Source organism: Haemaphysalis longicornis, unplaced genomic scaffold, assembly GCF_048455015.1.
Source record: "Haemaphysalis longicornis isolate Haplotype H1 unplaced genomic scaffold, Haemaphysalis longicornis Haplotype H1 scaffold_13, whole genome shotgun sequence".
Lineage (NCBI taxonomy): Eukaryota > Metazoa > Arthropoda > Arachnida > Ixodida > Ixodidae > Haemaphysalis > Haemaphysalis longicornis.
In genome coordinates this window covers 101,932,475-101,954,657 of record NW_027526233.1, presented here as the reverse complement: position 1 = coordinate 101,954,657, position 22,183 = coordinate 101,932,475, and positions in this window count along the sequence as shown.

Genomic DNA, 22,183 nt, shown 5'->3' with positions numbered 1-22,183 from the left:
AATAACAATACTTTCGGTTTATTGTTTGTGGCCTTTTAGGTCGTATTCATGGCACTAGACGCGCTTGGAAGGAGAGCACTTGGATCTGGCTATATGCGCGACGCCTGTTTTCTTAAATCTGGTCACATTTTTAAGATTGTGTGCTTTGTTGGGTGATGTCGAACTACAGGAGGTATGTAGCAGCCTCCGTCGCCCTCGCGGAGGCTGTATTTCGGATGGTGGGGAAAAACGGAAACACTGTATATTCCAGGTATGGGCGTTCAGCTCGCCACTTTTTGTAGTATCGACAGGAAGGAGTATCGGTGCCTCACCCCCAGCGGCGAAATGCACGACCATCGGAATAGAATTTAAACAGCCTGCCATGTCACATTGCATGAGTAATGACTTGAGTTACTTTGGTACATGGGGTGCCACTCTGGGAAGTTAGGTCCGCAATGCTGCCCGATTGTTTTTTTGTTTGTTCAGTGTTGTGATACCTGCCTTGGTTTGTTCGATATCACCAGTGTAATTTATGCTACCTTCTGGTCACGTTGAATGAATATGTTGTCAAGTTATAATTGTGTTTTTCTAATACGGAAAAGCATCAGTCAGTTTTATGAGCGTGTTAAATCTAAGTATAGTGAACTTCTATTACTTCGTGTTGCAGAGTTCCGCCCCGCATAAGAATCGCGGCTCGCTCCCCCACATTGCTATAGAAAAAAAAACAGTCTGTATGTTAACCCCACCCTATCGGGTAATCTTACCACTTCCTGGAAGGCATGGCATGTTCTGACCTATGCACGTTGCACACTAGTGCTAAAAGTAACCATGTTGTGAGACTTGACTAAGTAAGTTGAGCAACCGCTTTGCTTGGGGCATATGGCAGTAAGCTGTTACACAACTTTTTCGTTGAGTTTGAATCTTGTGGAAAGCTGTTGCAGCGTTTAAAAATTGCTGCGTTCCCTGAGGGAGTTATGCGTGCTTCAATGACGAAAAGCAAGTGAACGTTTTTCAGAAAATAACAGAAATTTGATTTAACATGGCTCATTCAATCAGCGCTTGCAGTCCAGCAAGTGGGCAAGGGTTGAGTGCACACGAGCCGAGAGGAGCCATTCAAGAATACCTAATTTCTGTATAAGTAACGCACACCTGAGTACAACTTGTTATGTAATAATCTGTGTTCTGTTTCTTTTCGGGGATGCACTGCACCAACGAAGACTGTTCATAGGCAACTGGCTGTGTTCTTAAATTGGCTGTAACGACACACTCTAGCACCTACAGAGAGGGTAATCCTGTAAACCCGAACCATCTAGGGTGTAAACAAATTCGTTTGCAAGTGCCCCTGATTTGCCTTGACAGCCTATTCAATTTTCACAAGATCTTGAGAAGAGAGATCTGCAAGGGCAGTAGCCGTGCCTTTCTGCCCGGTATTGATATTGGGCTCATGTACACATCCTGCAAAAAATGAATGAAAAGAAACAAAATTGAAACGAAGTTGCGGTGGCAGCTGAGAAATAATGTGTTTTCTCGAAGTAACTAGCCCGAAGACGTTTTACGCTTTACTGCGACCATGAAGATGACTTACAACTTTGTTTCATCGAACCTTAAGGAGTCTCACATTTTGTCTCAGTTTTGGTCGATATGAACAAAGCGGCCATCACGAAGGAGTAGTTGCTTTGTGCAGTGGATTTCAAATGATATGCGTACTTCACCATAATATGTTGTGGTAAGCGCTAGGTGACTATCTGAGGGAGCAAACAAATATTCGCAGTCAGCACAATGACTCCAGGCACCGTAGGCGGCAAACTGGAAGATTGAAACAACTGGTCATGCATAATGAAACTGTGCATGGCCTTTAATCTGTAGCGGCGCAATGGGGCCGCGATTAGCTTTATTAGGTGGATGATAAAGTAGTAATATTTCCGCTCGTCTGATCTTCAGTGCCCTTTTAAAAAACAGCAGGTGCAATTTGCCCATTTCAATTTCAAATCTTTTTGTAGCGCAATGGAATAGACATCAGCATCGTAAGTCGAGGAATCCAATTCTCGATCCCGGCCAGGCAAAGCGGTTTTGTTTTTAAAGCCTCCGTTTCTGTTAGCGATGTCCTGACCATAATCGAGTTACGAAGACAAGCCGGGCCACTAATGTTGTCTGCACTTAAAATGACAGGACAGGAGGGAGCTTACTGGCAAACTTATTTTGTGCAAACGATAATCTTGGTACACATACAAAGCATTATGATAAAGCGGCTGGTGAAACAAAACTGTGCATTATTGCCTGTCCGGTCGTTTTAGCAACAACTGTTGATAGCTCATTACACGGGGCCTTTCGTTCTCCTCTTATCTGTAGGCATCACAATATGTTACTTGCCAGTAGTATATCATCGGCCGAACTTTGCCGAGCAGATTAATAAACAAATTGCTTTTGGCAGTACGAAAATTCTGGGTTTCGAATACAGATCCCTTTGCTTCTCAGCACAACCGTGACCTCCCACCCAAAAGCGTTTGCTAATAACCTCATAAAGCAGCGCATTTTTAATGTTATGATTCGCCTGTTAGCCGGCAAATGTGGCTGAATACACATTCATTATCTCTGATACATTTCCCTAGGAATGGACACAGCAATGCCGAAATAAACACTCTTGCTGCCTAAAGCCCATGCTGACACACACGTGAGATATCCACACAGACAACAAAAGAATGGTAATGAATAACTTACTAGAACAGCTGAACGGTGATGTGCCCCTGTCAATACCCACACATTTGGACATGGCCAATTTCCAGGGCGTGGACGTTTTCTTTTGAATTTTAAATCGTCTACTTTAGAATGTCAACAGTTGTGATTGTTGGTCATATCACAATGGTGTCATTGCATAAATTTGTTTCTCTTCTTGGCACTGCAAACTGAAGCTTTGGCAGCATTATGTAAAAGTACGCTTGAAGCTGCTAAAGACTTAGGGTTTAGAAAGGAGCTCACTCATTTGGTGCTACGACTTGCAACGCTTGCTTTTGGGTGTGGTGGCTAACTTGTGACGCAAGCTGGAAGAAGTTGGTGCTGCAACCCTCCTCCCGCCTGGGCAATGGTAATTTCCCTGATCCGTACGAATAATGATGTTGGTCATTATGGCACAGAAAAAGACCACTGTTCTGCCGCCTAATAAACATATCACTGGTGATCACTGGTGTGTCAAGAATCTCTGAGCTGCACATAGCAGTCTAGTTGCACTGATTTCAATAAATGTATAAGACAACGGGTACTGCGTACGTTTTTATAAGAGGGCTACAGCAATCAGAAGCTATTTTAAACGAATGCTTCCTGTGTTGGATGGTAGATCGCTGCATCCTTGGCGGCCATTCCGCGCTCAGTTTCCATTACACGCAGCTTTCATAGCCTCATGGGTTGGTTTTGGCAGGGCCATAATTCGAACTGCTATTTTTTCTAGTACCTTCCTCTTCAATGTGGGGCCTAAAAACCCATTTCAGAATATTTTTAGCCACGCTAGAATTTCAGCATGCCATGAGAGCACGCATATTTAAGTGCAAACCATTGACATATCAGCAAAGTAGCGAAAAAAAGTCCCTTTCAGAACAACGTGGAATATATATAATTTCTGTAAACTTTTTGCAAAAAAAATTTCGCTTCTCATATCAACGGTTCTGGCTAAACTTAGAAAGCGAAAATCTTGCGCCAGGGCTCAATGCCCAGGCTGTTGGGCAACTAACCCTGCCACTTTCGCGACAGTCCCCTCCTTTGCTTTCTTTCACACTTCGGTCTTCCCATCGTTTCCTCGGTTGCAGCCACGACGGCGACGAAGCTCAGCTCACGAACGGTCGCCAAAGGGCTGCGCCTTAAACTTTGCGCTAAATTTATCACGCTGATGAAAACGGGGAAGGAGAAAATGTGTTGCTAAATGGTAACCACTGCGGGCAGTGTTCAGCTGCATCGCATAGTCGTCATAGAGTTGCGGTAAGCAGCGTTCGCAGGACAGCTGCTGCGCGGCTGCTCGTGGCAGCATTAGGCAGCGTGGTTTTATGAAGAGAGCAAGTTGAGTACTATAGCAGCGCCGACGTTTCCAGTCGCTCGTAACAAATTCTTACTTCTGTCTGAGAATTTCAGTAATTGTAAATAATTTCTGTTAACTAGCACGCAAAAATACTTTTTCTAAAGAGGTTTATTTAATGTCAATTTTAAAATTAGAGAAAAATGCCATCTGTAATTCTTTAACTCATTTTTTTTAAATATGTGAAAATTTTTTTTTTGTAAAAAAACACGTTTATCTACGTTTGATGCTGTGGGATTGAAAAACAAAAACTGGTTTTTAAAGAAAATTACGTTCTTAACATGTTACCCACCGTCCTATATATGCATAACGGTATTAATGGTTTCTGTCTTATTGTTACGAATGAACCTGCGCAGCAAAAGTGCCAGTGTTATGATGTGGTGCGCATGGGCCCATGCGAAATAAAATATTTGCAGTGAAATTTCAAATATTTAACATGTTCCTTCCATCCTGGCGATCACGAGCCCACAGTAAAAATTAGGAGTGCACGAAATATATTCCTTGTGATTCCGGGAATAGTAAATCAGGGCTGAGTGCCCGGACGAGCCCTTTCATAGTCACCATTGTCCTTTTCACTTTGTTTTGTTGTTTCATTCTTTTCTCTGAAATGGGATTGGGAGGTACGGACAGTTAGCAATGTTAGGCTTAGGTCCTCAGATAGCATTACGTAGCCGTTACTGTAAGTCTAAAAGCGCCCACCTACTTCAAATTTAGCGTGAGTTGAAGTGGCGAAGCCCGGTTAATTATGTTGGAGCTGAAAGCGAAACGCGTCCTATCGGTAGGCCAACATATACCGCCACGTTTGCACAGCTCGGGCGCCATCGTTTGGGGATCGGAATTCAAATACAGGTTTCAGTGGATGTCGCAATACGGCCCTTCGAACCATCAGGCTACCACATAGCCGAATCACCCCACCTTATAAAGTGGAGATTACACGGGGAATGTGAAACATTACTCGCTTAATTGGAACTTCTGCAATTCGCCTTTTATAACTCGTCATGCAATGCCCCAGTAACATGTTTCACCAAATCGAAAACCCTAGACAATTTATAACATCCGGCTAACTTTCAACTACGGTAACCGAGCTCTCCTGATATAGACGGATGCTTGCACAACTCACATTGCGCCATTCTATTGTTCAACTTGCCTTATAAAAAATAAAACAGAAAAAAGGCGACACAAAGAAAAAACTTCTAGGACGACGCGCTGATAGCTACTTAGAACTTTATTCAGGAAACCCTAACATGTCAGCTCATCAGGATAACACCATCTGATTGACACACACAAAAATAAAAAAGTATAAAGGTGTAATAAAAAGAGCTATAAAGTATACGTTACCTCATATTGCGCCCGTACAAAATATTTTTCAGTACAGTTTGTTTCCTAATACAATAATACAAATGGTTTGCACTCCGCAGCTGAACATGCTCTCTCCCATTTTATGAATTTACGAATGCATTATCTTCCTTGTGTAACTCTCTTTAAGAAGAACCCTTGGTTTTTTTTCGGTTCGCTTACATCAGATCCACTGCTGCGTTATCTTTTGCACGCACCACTGTGTACAAATAAATACACAGATAAATGACCGCGTGGTTTCACAACAGTGCGCTCTAAGCACGCTTTAGGTTGAGTGATGGGTGGCTGATGCACGTCCCCTCCCGGCTGATTTTGCAAATTTTGCAAGGTTCTGGTAAATCCCTCGGTTGTTCAGCCTATTTGCACATTAGACAGTGCAATGCCATCAGGCCGGGGACGGATTTTCCTACAAACAAACCATCGTTAAATGACCGACTGTGGGGCATTACGTGGCGAATCCACACCTGAGCTATATGGTACGCTCTTCTGGAGGGCTTCAGATAAATTTGGACCACCTGTGCATCTTTAACGTGCGCCGAAATCTCGTCAGAATAGCATTTTCGGTTTTCGCCGACATCACCAACGAACTATCGTGCACAGGTAAACATACGGTAAAGCTTCGCCCGGTTTTCCGTATCCTATGGCAGGGACTGGCAAAGGGTGCTCTTGCTTGCAAGGGCACACACTTTCGGGGTCTGTCAATAATTCTTCCAATGAACACAGGTTCCCTTGGTACACATAGCTGAAAATTCAGGACTACATCGAACCACGCTCAGCAATTTTGGCCGCAAACTTTCTACCAACCGATAGCAATATTGTGGTAAATATCTCAGTCACCGACATGTCCAATGGAATGTCTCTACTATCCACCAGGCAACCCTGACATATGGACATCAACGCAGCTGTCATATCCCGTTGACCCAACCTGACTGACTTTCACCTCTTATTTTGAGGAACAACTTTTTAGTTCGGTATATTTAAAAAGCCCAAGAGCAGAATGTAGAATCCAATAGAGAGGAGCTGTAATTGGATAGTGTGAACCACTGTTCCTTCTCAATAAAGTTTTCTTTCTCTCTCTGTGCATCTGTCGCGCTAACCGTTTTCCTTCCAGTTTGGCTTAGCTGATTCCTGGGCGTCCTTACATTCGAACAGACGAGTCGAGCCCAGATTAAAATGTTGTAATGGTTTCCACGTCTTTTTGAAACGCTGTAATTACAAAGAATTAATACGCAATACCGAAAGCTGTTTGGCTGCCTGTACACAGAAAAAAAACTACGGTAAGGTGCAGTTGCCCCCACACATCTGCGAATCAAGCCCACCACCGGTTCACGATACGTTCGGATGTACCTTGGCAGCCGTACACGATGCACAACCGCCAACGTTTCCAATTTATTAACCATCACTTCCGGCTTGCTTACCAAACATAAAATGAGCGGGCAATCTTGCTGTTGTTGAATCATGACGGCACCATAGTTCCGACGTGTTTACTTAACGTGGCCCTGGTTCTACATAGTCAGTGTACTGAAGCGGTCAATAGTTCATATAACACACGGTATTCAGGATATAACTTCAATAGTCCGGAGTTTCTGCAAGGACAGATCATTCGCTGTAGTGCTGAAGAAAAGGTGACATCGGCATTGCAGAATAATTATGCATACCAGTGCATATGTGGGTTAGACAGCCCAATCGGGATAAGAAGGTTCTACAAAGACGCTCCGGTGCGTTCGAATGAGAGACGAAAAGGGAGAATACCAACCACAGAAAACAAACGGGTAGGGAGGGACACAGAGGACACGGCGGAAATTATTATTTTGTTGGTTCTTTTTATGACTGCCTTTAAGTATGTGTCACTTTCAAAGCAAAGCTTGTTTGCCTCTACTCTCAGTTTTTCGAACGCTGCTGCTTAATGCTGGCCAGGCGCTCCACTGGGCTTCTTATAATCTACGGTGGGTTTTTTATAACCCCACATGACAGCCGCTAAACCGGGAAAGCGTAGGGCCGTGGGACAGACGGGGAAACCACAGAGAATGCGTCTAGCAAGTGCTTTGCTCTTGGAGGGTCTAAGCAGCGGGCTAGAGAACGGGCACGTCTTCTTTGCTCAGCGAAAATTACTGCTCACCGCGCACGGGTGCTGCCTGGACGATGAGAGGTAACGCAACGACATGTGGACCGAGAAAGGCAGCAACAGCCGTGAGCACTACTCCAGCAAGCGACAAACTGAAGAACTCCTGGCGGTTAAGCTCCTGGAGCAGAGGGATCAGCAACAACATTTGTTATGCAGGAGAAAATACTTTTCCACCGCTACTGTAAAGAACTTTTTCGTTAAACCGGAGGCCAACTAACTTAATAAGCGCATCGCATCGACCTATATTGAACTACTGTTTGTTACGGAAAAGGAAAGTGAAACTTCGAAGCGACCCATGTGCGGGCTGATGGAAATGTGTTTCTAGTGGGCTGGGGATGCGCTTAAACCGGTATCGTGCTGGAATTGTCCTTTGCATCTTGAGCGCGTTTGTAAACAAACACGCTTCAATGTACAAATCTTGTGAGCAAGAAAAATCCTTTCCTTGTTTCCTGCTCTTATGACATAACAAGTGCGCGTTATTCACTTTTAAGGGCCAAGAATCAGGCTTTATTACTCACATTACTGTACTTTGTGAACGGAATGATGTTCACAATTATACATATTCAAGCGAAGCCCATAAAACTATTGCAGGTGCAGTCGTGTATAGCAGCATTGATCTCACACAGAGATGAAAAATTGCGCGCGTATCTGATCGGCTTATTGCAACCGGCGTCCACTGTTCGAAGTGCTTTGAGATCCCTGTCGCATAACCCCTTTACTAACTTTCAATTCCACCCTTCGTAATGTCCACCGCCGCTCTCACTCCTCTTCTAAGAATTCAATGTATTCATCTGCACTGTGCCCTAGGGATTTAGTGTACAGAGTTACTCCGCAGGACCATGTCTCTGTCCTTGTTACAGATATGAATTGCATTTTTCCGGTAACCACAAGACGTCTTTTGGTAGCGCTGTTGGTGGGATTAGTAGCGAGTGGTTGTAAAGTTTATAGGGGCAGTATTTCTTCTTTCATGGGTTAGTTTGGTTAGCGGTAAGGGTGCTGAAGCGCTTGAGCATTGCTGAGATGTTGGAATTGTGAAGTTGTAAAAGTTACGACCGCTAAAAGTTTGATTTCGGTGACGGTAAAAATCCCCAGGTGGTCACAGTTAATCCTGAGGCCTCTCCTACGGGCTGCGGCATCGGCTGCTTAGCGTCGGCGCCTTAAACTACTTAAAAAATAAAAATAAAATTAAAAGGAACAAATTCTACAGACACTCCTTCTATACCATGGTTAACTTTAGATGATTAAGGTGCCGTTAAATCAAGCAATGCCTCAAGGTTTGTCTCCAAATATTTGCGTTTTACACTAAAAAAAGAAGAATATTGGTGCCTTCATGTAGTTGTAAGGGGGATGTTAGTGTTGGTTTTATATAGGCGAGACGAACGTTGGCGAAGTTACAAAAAATAGTTTGCTGAAGATAACTTGAGTGCACATTCTTGATGCTCATGAAGTGCCCCGTTCTCGGCTGCGCCAGGGTGACAAGTGTTGACTCGAGCGACAGACAGACAGACAGACAGACAGCAGATCTACAAAGAAGGTAATGTTTGTCTTTAGGCATGCCAAAAAGCTACTACTTATTCTGCTATCTAGAAACCTACGGTCTGCAAGATACAATTTCGCATTCTTGCGCGTCTCGTCACCTACGTTTCTATGCCACTACAGGTGTTGACGAGTGCTACGATACATTTATCAGCATAGTTAGGACGCTGCTTTCTAAATCTTTTCCTGCTGACAAAAAACCCGCGCAAAAACAATCACATGACAATCACTGTACACCCTACTGCGAAGTTTGTGCGTAGCTCGAACTGCAGCCTTTCTGGACGCGTCGCATATCTGCTGCGTCTCAGAAGTTACCGCGTGAACCACAAATCCGCCGCGGCACTCGCTACTGTGCCTTCATCTCGCAGCGCTTTGCTGCCGCCGAGCAGGCCGTTGAAAATCGCATTTGAACCTTCCGCCGAATATCATGTGGCTCGGATGAGCCCAAGTGGAGGAAGAGCCCACGGCGCAAGTGTGATGCGGAGGTAGTGAGTCATACTGTTAAGTGGCAAAGACGCGTAAGGTGAAGCTATTTATAAGCCAGAATAAGCTGGGAAGCACTGGATTAGGCAGCAGCGTGAGTCCGGGGACGAGCGTTGTCGTTCTCGTCGCCTTCTATCAGCGGCGCAGCGCCCACCGCATGTTTGGCGCGAACAGGTATTGCCCCGTCACATGACCCCCGGCGGAAGAGGCACCGTCTCGGTGCTGTCTAAGGAGAATCGGTCGGCGGGGGCTGATACGGCTTGAGGCGAGCGACATGGACAACACTGGTAGGCGGGACAGTAGAGGACGAGGCCCAAGTAGAGACGGTAGGGGCATCCTCGTACGTCACATCTGTGACGCGACGCAACACTTTGTATGGACCAGAATAGGGTTGGAGCAGTTTTTCGGACAGGCCAACACGACGTGCAGGGGACCAGAGCAGGACGAGGGATCCCGGAGGAAAGTGGACCGCGCGGTGACGTTCGTCGTACCGTGTCTTTTGTGAGACTTGCGAAGCAAGAAGCTGGTAGCGAGCCAGTTGACGAGCTTGATGGGCGCGAGTGATAGCATCGCGAGCGTATTCAGAAGAGCAGGCAGGAAGGAGCGAGTCCAAAGGCAAAGCCGGTTCACGGCCAAACTGTAGATAAAAAGGGGAGAAACCGGACGTGTCATGGCGGGAGGTGTTGTACGCGAAAGTTACACTACTAAGCCGTCCGTACCGACCGTTTTAAATTGTACAAAGGTTGCTGGCTACGCGCTGGGAGATGACGCCTTAGAAGCACGTGCCCGCCTCCACCTCCGCTGATGCTGCTGCTGCTTCGTTTTCTTTCCCTTGGGGTGTCCCGTTCGCTAGCTCGGTCACGCGGCAACTGCCGCCTTCGCCACCGCTTAACCCGGACATGATCGAGGTTTTAGACCCATAACTCTAGACCCATAAAACATTTGAAGCTCACTGCGTACCTTGGACTGTACAACTTCTTCAGATTCAGGGGCGCGCCTATCTCTGTTTATATCTGGCCCTTCTAATGACCTCGCAGCGAGCTTAACCTCAGAACACACCCGCGATTTGCAAGCTCTGTTGGGGTTATTACAGCCCAATACTAAAGAGGCATTCCGCTGGTCTCCCAAGGTACCCTCGGTGGCGCTCGGACCTAAGACAACCAGGGTGCGGCCTGACTCAAAACGATATTGACGACCTTGCCCTGGCAAGGATTATTTCTATCGGCTGGACGCGCATCTCGGCCATTCCAGAGAAACCATGGAAGCAGGACAACGTTCCGGTGGCTGCTGTATGGACCCTTTGAACGATGCGTGAGACCAGCCGGAATGAAAGTAAGTTTAAAGAAGCGACTCAGTTGCCCGCGGTGAGTCAAAAGTACTAAATCTGCAAACTTCTTCTGGGGAACGGCTCGTGTCTACGTCATGTGCCGGTCGGCACACCATTTTAAAGCGAAATAGGCACGCTTTCTCATCGTTCCCTGTAGTCAGAACGGCAACTAGAAACGAAGCAAGTTAACGACATGACCGTTCACAAAACACTACTAAGCACCCATGAAGTAACCCGCCCATTTCAGCGGTACAAGACAGGTAAAGCGAACGAGCCCAACTAATGCCTGCGGGAGCGTTTACCCCGAGCCACACTCGCCTGCACCCACTTTCCGGCTGACCTACGATAAACGCCAGCGCCGCGGCGAGGCCATCTTGGAAACGCATGAAATTCTGAAATAGTGTAACTGCACTGTAGCGTAACGGCGGATTTTCAGGACGACGAAAGCATTGAATGACTATGGTAAAACCAAGCAATAAAACAGCAAAGACACCTAAAAAAGAAGTATTGCTTCCGATTTAAAGGGAGATGCCTTGATAGCGAAAGTGTTAAAATGCAAACAAAACTACGGGTGCCTTTCTATAGCAATTTAGCAGTACATTATTCACAACCGCTGTGACCGACGCACTGTGCAAACCATCGCCAGAAACAGAATAATGTTTCCTTCAAGTGCTCATTTAATATTCTACTGGCTTAATTTGTTTTCTCGGACTTCGAAAGCCCGCAATCTTATGGTAGCGGACAAAGAAGGGGCTGTTGGTTTCAGGGTTGAGTTTGTTGTGATGTTGGACTGCTTTAGCAGCGACATATTCATGTTGCTTGCATTAAAACTGGGAAGTTCAATTATTTATGAAATCTCATAAAACCTTCCAACAGCTATGTCGTCACCTCCCCAGTCACACATCATATATTTTTGTTCATGGATACTTCTGTGAAACTAAGAGTTTTAGCTGTCTCACAGGCCCGCACTTCAAATAAAAACAAATTTATTGGCAGTAGGCGAGAATTGCGAAACATTTAGAACTAACTCCGCTGCAAAAAAAATTATAACGAGTCAAACAATTAAACACACTAATAAAGCAGCTTTAGTGGTCAACTTCCATGTGATGTTTACGATATGTGTAGCGCAGTTTCCCGCTACGGAAATACCTATAAAAGTTGGCTTTCCCGCAAAGCACAAACTACCGGGAAACGACACAAACTTCCGACAAACCTATCACTAACAGTTCTGCTGTAAAATTAGGGTTCCAGAAGACGTTTTTGTATTACTTGCCGTATCATAAAACCCTTGAAAGCAATATTTGTACCTTACCAATGTCCTATACTCGGGTATATACAGCCGCGTCGAATAAATGACATCCGGCTGGCACGCCGGAAATATATGAATGCTCTATATGATGCCCCTCTGTGAACAGATTTCTGCCTTGTCGCGTGACCTTATGTTCTCCCCTCCGATGGGGCGTGTGACTCTTCATAGCATTTCAACTTTGGGTAATATATAGCAATAAACAAACCAGAATATATTTCTATTGAGGTCTTCTAAACAGGAACTGGGAAAACCGTTGGTGAGTAAATAAACAAAATGCTGTTGCAAATATCTAACATCAAGCCATTTGGATGCGTTTTTCAAGGCGCTTTATTGTCAGACCTTTAGTACACGTGTAGCACTTCTAGAACTTTAAAATTACAATTTTATACCTGTTTGTATTCGATTTATATAATGGTCTTCTAACACTTCTTAATTGGGATGCGAATACCTTTCAACACAAAAAATTCTTTCTTTCGGCAAGCATATCATAGCTAAGCTACTAAGCCAGCTCTTTAGGAACCCAAAATTACAAGCAAAGTTCTTTCGGACTCATGTTGAAGTAAATTGCTTGCTACACTTTTAAACATCACCTTATAATGTCTTCACAGGAGCTTAGACAGTACACCTAATGTGAATGAATGTTTCTTGAAATGTTAATCTGCCCAATGTGAGCCACATTCCGGAATAGCGACAAAGAAGTACGTTTTGGTCACCTCCACTTCTGCGCACAAGGATCTTACGTTTGTGCGAGTACTCTTTATTAGTCCTCTCCTAACGTTACCACAGCGTTCGATCAGGCGTGGCAGTTTTTATGGCCATTTCATGGTCGTAGAGTATGGTATAATTCTTGCTTAAAACATGAGTCAGTTTTAATAAATTCTTTTATGCCGATTTTATATATATTCCGCCTTGAGAAGATATATACACTAATAACATGTTAATGTGAACTCGAAGGGAGCCATAAAATTGTACTAATTAAACGCATTTCGAATTAGCGGGTGGACGCTAGAATGAATGGACATCGCGTCACACAGCCATGGCAGAGCACAATTGTTGCGCACACCACGTGATCGTGGTGTGCGCAACAAGAAAATGTGCAAGAGAATGCGCCGGTGCACTGGAGTTGGTGATGCGGCGCCTGCTGCGTAGGTTAAATTGGCCGCCGCAACAGCATTGCGCTCTCGCTAGCCTGTTGTTTTTTTTTTGTCTGTTGTTGTTGCTTTGCATACAAAAAAACAAAATTTGCAAATTTTGGTTTCTTTTGGATTGGCAGCACATTGTAATCACTTTGGGCCGACTTCTTCTGCGAGGAGCGATGGAAACCAGGGGATCAGAGTTTGAATTAGCTGTTCTCGATACCGAGGCGTTCGAATTATCGGGTGTTCTCCCCACTGAAATATACTGTGCTAGGACGAGGTTCAGGGCGTCAGTTTAAAATGTTTAAATCACCTGTAAGTTCGAATTAACCAAGTTCAAATTAAAGAGCTCTTACGGAACCACATTGTACAGTCAACATCGAACATCACGATGAGGCCCTTATTTTAAACATCGCGGAAGTGTACTCTTTCACACTATTTTATGGTCCAAACTTTGTTGAGAGCCCAAAACACAGACAAGCGGGTCAATGAAGGCCTAACAAAGAACAGGCTTGTTCTAAAGACCACAAAAAGGGCTTCACCGATTCCATCGAAGGTGTTTTCTGCCTAACTGGTGACGATAATGAATACGTAGGCCAAACAGGCAGATCCTGTAAAGATGGGCTTTGGGAACACCATAACAACGTTCATAATGCAGTGAGTGGGCACTTTTGTATTCATTGCCACAACAGCGGTTGCACCCCAGAGTTCGCATGCAGCAACGTCCTTACCCGACATCAAAATATAGCGGTACCTGACATAGCAGAGGCAGTCGAGATCGCCAGGCTGCAAGATCACTGAACAAGTGTCCTTTTATTGGACCTATGGGGAAAGAATGGAAGTTTCTGCAGGAATCTTGCACGCGTGTATGATAATCTTCGCAAATTGCCATGGGTCATTCAGGCATACGCACGTGTTGTTTGCTATGGACTTTCCGTGTGTAATCTCCATTTGTTTCCCTCGAATAAATGTTGCTGAAAGTCTGCGCTTATAGTTTGCCGTTCGTACTGTATCCTTCGTGTGTCTGCGCTGTAACTTCTTGACATGAAACAACAAGCGCAACAGGTTCTTAGTTATCGTGCGTATTTTTTTTTTTTTTGAATAGGAGGAGGAGGAAACTTGAGCGTGAATGCTTTTATCGTTTCACGTTTTTTTTGTTGTTTTGAACGCTACTTTGACGAAGACCTTAAATGGGAACATTATATGGCTTTATTTTATTTTATTTTTTATGGCTAGTTTGATGAGGACGCTGAGGATGAGGAAGATGACGACGATAATGAAAACATCAGGAGTTGGTTGAGGATGATGACGGCATGAACATTGTTACGTTTATTTCAAGTGGTTAGCGACACCTTTCCCAATCATGTTTCCACCCACCGCCCTAAGCCTTTTTATTCACTTGTCTGTATAAATGTTATTCAGTCGTTTTATGGCTACAATGGGTTGTAGAATTTAAGCCACGAGGGTACAAAATATAATATTCCCGCAATCTGCTACCAATGCGGTGTTCATTGCGCAGTTAGAAAACGGGCAAAAAAATTATTGCAAGAAATTGCGAAGTTCCTTGCTCAGATTGAGGTATCTACATCTATTCGAGATTATCATCATCGTAAAATCAGCTCTTAAACCAACTGTTTCAAAGCGTTTGTGTTGGTTTTTTTTTTTTTGTTGTTGCTGTTGTTGTTTTTGTTATTTTTATTACCTACATACTTCAGAACAATGACTGCAATCAAAATCCAGCTGGCTTAAAGCTGACAAGCTCAGAATGGAAGGCATCGGATGTGAGGTAAGGAGATTTAATTAGGCTTGAGAAATTCCGCAACTTTAAAAGCAAAAGCCATGTGTGAAAGCTGCTATGAGATAGATAATTCAGGAATGTCTGACAGATGTCTTCGCGGCAAAAGCCCCATTCGCGATGGCATACTTGCGCAAAGGCTGGTTTTGTTATAAAAAAGACACAAAGTTTACTTGTCAGGCAAGTAAATTAGGTTCATAAAGTTAACACTGAATGGCATGTAGTCTGTGCTCTGTTTTCACGCTAACCTAGGAGCCTACTGTACCAATTAAGAGCGCGCATTTCCTAAATACGGTTATTAAAGGCAATTGATGCCCCTGATATGAGTGAAGCAGGAATTCTCGGTTAAAGATAACACATATCAACGATGCTCAAAGTTAGAAGAGAAAATGAATAACACCAGGTAAGGGTCAACTTATCGTACAAGTGTCATGGCAAAGTGGCCGAACAGCGTATTATGGGAACCCTCGCTTAAACGACATTGTTATTTTACCCGATAGCCTTACAAAAACGCTTCTGCTCATACTATTGTGCCCAGAAATAAACAAACGTCACGGTTATCTTCGGCTAAAAAGTCAAGGTAATGCATTTAACGGAAATAAGGTACGACGTGGTTTCAATGTAGCATGGGGACATGCCCAGAGTATAGAGAAACGAGAGCTTTGGAGAATGGATTCACAAATTAAAACTACATAAGAAACCAGGAGGAGCAATGAAGGGTAACGGAGCGTGAAATTCCGCTCTGCTAAAACAGCAGTATAGGGTGCAGTAAAACAAATACGCTATAGACAAGACTTTCCACTGTGCAGTGGGCGCGCCATTTTTTAACGGCTGGTGCGCCATCTGGCGGGCATTTCTTGGGGACTGCGTCGCGAGCAGACGACGCCGCAGTCACACTCTGTTGTTCCAGGCCGTGCGTGCATATCAGACGTCTCAGCGGCATCAAAAATCGGTGAGTGTCACTTATTCGGTATGTCAGCCGCGCGAAGTTTAACAGTGCTTTATGGAGAACGTTCAAAGCGTCCCAGGGCCGTCAGGTTTGCCCACAAATTTCTTTCTAAACGCGCTAAGGCGGCGTGCCACCCTATGCACGCTTTGTCCTCACGGGGGTTGCCTGTAAGGCTACGTTTCGCCGCGCCAGCAGGACGCCCGACTTTTTATCACCAATTGATGTTTGTTTCCTTAATTCTGGGCAGGTAGCCGTCATTGCCTTTACTTTCGATGTAAAGAATATACTCGCCCGGGCGTCACTACGCCGTTGTTGGCTGCAACAACAATCATCGTAAGCGCAAAGTGCTCACACAAGAAACGTGCGAAGTGCACCACGACAAAAGAAGTGTCTGCATGTGCGGAGTCTATTCGCTGCACAAATTTCTTGCGTCCCTTGAGTGCCGCCGCGATTGAGTAGTAACATTGAATCGGAAAGATTACGAGCCTATCAAATTTGCGAGGGCAAGTATGGCCGTATGCTGATTTTGGAAGCGCTGTTTATTCACCCTCATGCTCAATCCTTATGGCACATTTCTGTGCTGTGGAGGCATTCTCCGTTCATTTTATTGACGGGAATCCAACAAAAATCAAACGTGCGACCTGCGGTTTAGCAGCACAACGCCTTCGCCACTGAGCCACAGTGGTGGGTATGTTGATTTTATTCTGAAAACCTAAATTGTCTCGTTATGGGAAAGAGCAACCTGCTCTACAGAATGTGGCCACAGATTGAAAGAATAAATCCATAGCGTACTTACGTCTTTTCACCTGCCTTTCAAGCGAAAACTTTATCCCTTCCCCGGGCAATGATGGCAATGACTTCCTCGCGCCCGTCGGTACAACATTACCGTAGCTTTGCCTCGCCGTGGTGGCCACCACTCGTGTCGCCGCGTGTCGGAGGCGCGAACCAACTCGTAGAAGCATGGCTCGGGAAACCCGCCACGTGGTGGCTCACTCTATCGCTTTCTACGATAAGAGGAGCACTTTTGCTTGTGCAAAGAAAACTATTTCCAATGTGAAAGAAGCCCAAAGCCGTGAAGTGATAACGTTATTAACTTGTTAAATAGCTTCATGCAGGCTAGTCCAGACCAGCTGAAAGGTAGACACCGAACGCGTCCTAAAGTTTTGAGTAAACGATCGTCCCACAGAGCCCTCCGCTGCTATTGGAGCATCACTGCAAAGCTAGCGGGTACGCGTACACGGTATACATACATACCTTAATGAACGAGTGCTCACCACTCTTTGGAAGGGCAACGATGAAACCACGCGTAAAATTTCACCGAGTCTTGAAACATAACCACGCAGAAAAGTTTCCAGGACAAAAAGAGTAACCACGCATAAACTTAGCCGAACGAATAATGAGTGAAATGAAGATTATCTTTTTTCATAGTAAGAAGGGGACTGAGGCAAAAGGCAGTTAAGCTTGACGAGGCCTCGCTAGGTTGAGATAGTAGGAAGTGCAGATATAAGCGCAAAAAACTACTTAATACATAGATGGTGCAGCAATCATTAGTACAACACTTATATACAAGCAGCAACACATAAGAATACGCAGCAGGTGGAAAATATTAGGCAAAATTCAATTTGCTACTTGTTCAAGCACGGTTTTATGCATACTGGTGAAATAAAGTAACCATTCGACTGAAGTGCTTGTGTGAAACAAATAGAAATATGTATATACACTTATATCTATGTACACACATACATACACATACGCATATATCTCGAAGACTGTACATTACCTTTATGCATAAATTTTCCACGTTCAATGTAATGTTTGGTGCTTTGTCGAAGATGTTTTCAGATACAAAGAACTCATCAGCAAAGAGGAATTTGTTCAGAAAATTGGGTTTTGTTTACCATAATTCGTCTTACTTCGCGGAATTCTTAGTTTTACCACGCTAAGATTATAACTTACGTTGCTATGAGGACCAGAATACCAGGTATTCCGGTGAATGTATCGAAGCAGCAACAGATAATACACTTGGTGGGATTTTAATATGCAGTGTTTAACAAACAAGGGTGGGAATGGATAACCAACGCTAATGGATGAGCAGATTTTTGCAATTGGAGAGCCCGGAGATGATCGCAAATTTCTTAGCAATCACCGACGAATTCGGACAGGATGCAGCCGCTGCAAGCGACTTGTAACACCGGATATGGTGGAAGCGATGCAGCCAAAAAGTCGGGCAATACATGGCCGCAGTGAGAAAGTCATGGCGTTATGGCAGCGTTCTTACTCGCTTCGCACAAGAAATTATTTCTAGTTTTATTTTCGCCCAGGAAAGCATCCCACTATCTCGATAGGCTAGTGTTGCTTTCTTTCACAAAAGAATTGTGCAACAAGGTTCCTATAGAAAGCCCACCCCAACTACAGAGATATCAAGGGAAAAAATTGGTGCGGGTTAACTTTCAGGTCCGGTGCGAAAAAGTACAAACAATCCGCCACTCCGCCATTAAAACTGCGGTTATATCAAGTAGAAAATACTAGATGGGCCATCTTTGGCACCACGCGCGGAAATGACAAATAAATGACCGCACCGGGACATGATTGAATGATTCGCGTTTACTTTGTAGACTCATCATCGCTAAAGGCATCGAACGATGCGTCGCTGTCAGAGTAGATCACGAGCTGCAGAGCGTCGTCCACCATGTTGTTCCGAGCTTCGGTTCTTCTCGTTTCCGCGCTCGCAGAGGCCAAGCGCTAGTCGAACTCGCCGTCTTCACAACCGCCAAAGCTAGTCGAGAGGCGGCACCGCTTAAAGGATGCAAAGGCGACGTCTCCACGCTCTTCTATTCTTCCCATTTACTACCCCATCCTCCTCCTCTTGCCGGTGAAGCCGGACAGGTTGTCTCTCTATTATCCTCATAATCGAGACTTCGCTGGTGTTCGCAGTCGTGGTACGTCTGCGCAGAGGGAGAACCCCACGCTTTCGAGAAGTCGAAGCTGGCGCAATTTTAGGGGGTGGGCGGTCTTTGGGGTCTTTCACTAAAATTAATATTCCACGAATAAAGGGAGGACGGCGATGTTTCGGGCGCAGAGCTAGAATTATTGAGGAGGCGTGACAGGGCTTGCTCCAGCGGCGCCATAAAGTCACGGCACCGGGCACGGCACCGACGCGCCGTCTGTCGCGAGGCGCCAAAGGGAAACGGCTCGCCGGTTCAAGGTCAGTAAGTGCATAGCCGGCTGCCGCCGTGGTCAGACGACGCCAACGAATCCCCCGCGCGACTGGATTTTCAGTGAACTCGGTTTGCGGCGGAAGAAATCATCGCGTTTCAAACATTTTTTTCGTAAAACGAAGGGGCCTTGATTATTTTTGAACACGAACGCACAATAAAAAAACATGTGGTTGAAAATCTAGGTAGGATTAGTTACTCTGAATGATGGTTGTTATTCACTATGCCATTAGTTCATAATTAGATTGTCCTAGCTTCGCCATCCTGCCTTTGCAAAATGAAAAGCGCGCCCAAATCTGAGAAGCCGCACGCGAGATGCGAGAGTGAACCACTCGTGGCGGGAAGGAGGCGTCGGCAGACGTCATCTGCTCCGGGATTCCTTCTAGTGCTTCTTTCCAAGCGCGGCACAGCTTTAACTATGGCAGTATTATTTAATAACTGCTGCAAAAATGTCCAGCACTTCTATTTACTAATTTTAAAGAAAGAAATCTGGCAATTTTCACAATATCTTCGATGATATTACGATTTTTGTGGGTCGGGCCCGTAGAAGAACATGTAAACTATGGCAATGCGCTTGACGCGCCACCTGTTGAGCGCCTCCGCAAGCTGAATTTTCTCCTCGCCAGACAGTGACATTAAGGCACAGCCCGCCCGCGCTGTCCCAGCCGGGAGATTACCCTCCTCAAATACTTCTTTCTCCGTGGTTTCGGGGGAGGGCATTCTCACAGAACTTTTCGGTAGTGCGCGATAGCCGCAATTGATCGAAGAACACTAAGCGCCCTTGACTTCGGTTACCCGTCAGTCAATGTGCATTTCATACCCTCGCTGTGAACTCGTCTGGGCCAGCGACACTATCCTTAATGGCATTTAAAATTCTTGTTTTAGCCACGTATGCGCGTATTCTATATCCTTGCCAGTACGCGGATTCGTTACCACGATGCAACGTTTGGTATATGTGCGAACGCATACCAGTATATTTCTGCAAGCAGTTTGCCCGACCCAGCACAACAATATTAGTGCGAAAGCTTTGCATCATTCGTCAGGTCGATAAACCAGCATCTCTAGCGCAAAGACATCGCAGAAAATGGTTGACGAGTTATCAGTCAAAGACTGCTCAAATAAGCGTTTAAATTCAGAGAGAAGATCTTTAGAGAAAGACGAGCTAATCAAGTCAAAATATGGCTGGGTAAACTTCTGGCTGGAGGGAATAAAAATAATGTTATCCCGGAATGCCAGATAAACCCACATCCCCGACATCACCGAAGATCACGATTAGGGTTCACTAAAGATGGATCTACTGAATGCCTTACAGCCATCGTTTCAAAAACATGTTACATGGGCAAGCAACGATGTGTAAATAAATATTTTGGTGATGCAAATCACAGAAGAAATATTTGTAAGTCTGTCAAAGGAAACTTACTCCAGGTGTCCTCTTTTCTTGGCAGTGCGGACGCGGGTATATGCCAAGTCATAGTGAAAGAGAAAAGGAAAAAATGCACAAACAAAATGACTATGATCAATGACATGTGAAATGCCCAACCTTCTCGCATGCAACGAATCCGGCAAACCTTCACCATCTATTAGCACCTGCTTTGAATCCAAAGACATTCGAAAAAATTCCTGGTGGTGGCACATTGAAATTTACGTCTAGGCACTCATTAACATCCTTCGCTCTATGGTCATGGCTCTTATATCCGGGATGCTAAACTAGCTTCCTGCATAAATATCGAGCTCGCTTCGTATCCACTAAGCCTCCAAGCTATGAAACAAACGAATACACAGCAACAAAATTGAGAAACAGGACAAGGCTTTCGCCTTATGTACACTCGTCAAAAGTGCAAACAACCGCAAAGAATCGGGTGCTAGCCTACTTAGCTAACTGCAGCTTACTGCCCATACAAAAATATTGTATGGTCGGCTATAGAAATTTCTTTTTATGGTCGGCTTTAGCTATTTGGCCCAATATTCTTTAGACATTTCTATGGGTGTCTTTAGCGAATCGTATCGCCATTCCTATGGGTGTCTTTAGCTTCTTCTATAGCCAGTTCTGTGGTTGTCTTTAGATATTCGTATCGACATTCCTATGGGTGTTTTTAGCTTCTTCTATAGCCGGTTCTATGGCTGTCTTTAGCTATTTGTATCAACATTTCTATGGGTATCTTTAGCTTCTTCTATAGCCGGTTCTATGGCTTTCTTTAGGTCTTCTTTCGATATCGCTATGGCTATAGAAGCTAAAGACACCCATAGGAATATCCATAGAAATGGCTAAAAACAGCCATAGAAATGTCTAAAGATAATTGGGCCAAATAGCTAAAGACAACCATAAGAAGGATTTTCAATAGCCGACCATACGATATTTTTGCATGGGCTGCAGCCAGAAGAGAATCGCCACTACTTGAAACACAGCGACAGCAGCAGCCTCTGGGAAATTATTAACACGCTGCCATGCCGGCGTATAGCCTTGCGGATCTCTAGAACTTCTCCTGTGGCACTTAGGTTGTGTGGCTATCTGCATTCTGTAATATATGCTCCATGAACACTTCAGCGATATAGGGGGAGTGCAAGGTTGCGACTGCAAACACGTCGCCAATTTTTATTCACAAAAGGTTTAATCAAAGGCAAACAAGAAAAGCAAAACCAAGGGGTTTATTCATCCCATTCATTACATAAAGAGCTACTATCTACGCTACTTCGCCGCCAGTAAACTTGTTCACGTACGTCGATCGAAACACACAGCACACGCATTCCAACACTCTGGCTCACGCTTACGTCATTCGCTCGACAGCCACACTACGCGGCACATTTTGCACGAACGCCCACCGAGACACATATACCTACAGGTGCTCGGTAGTCCACAGAAAATAGAACACTCAGAAGTCGTTCATTTCACTCAGTACTCAATGCACGAAGTTG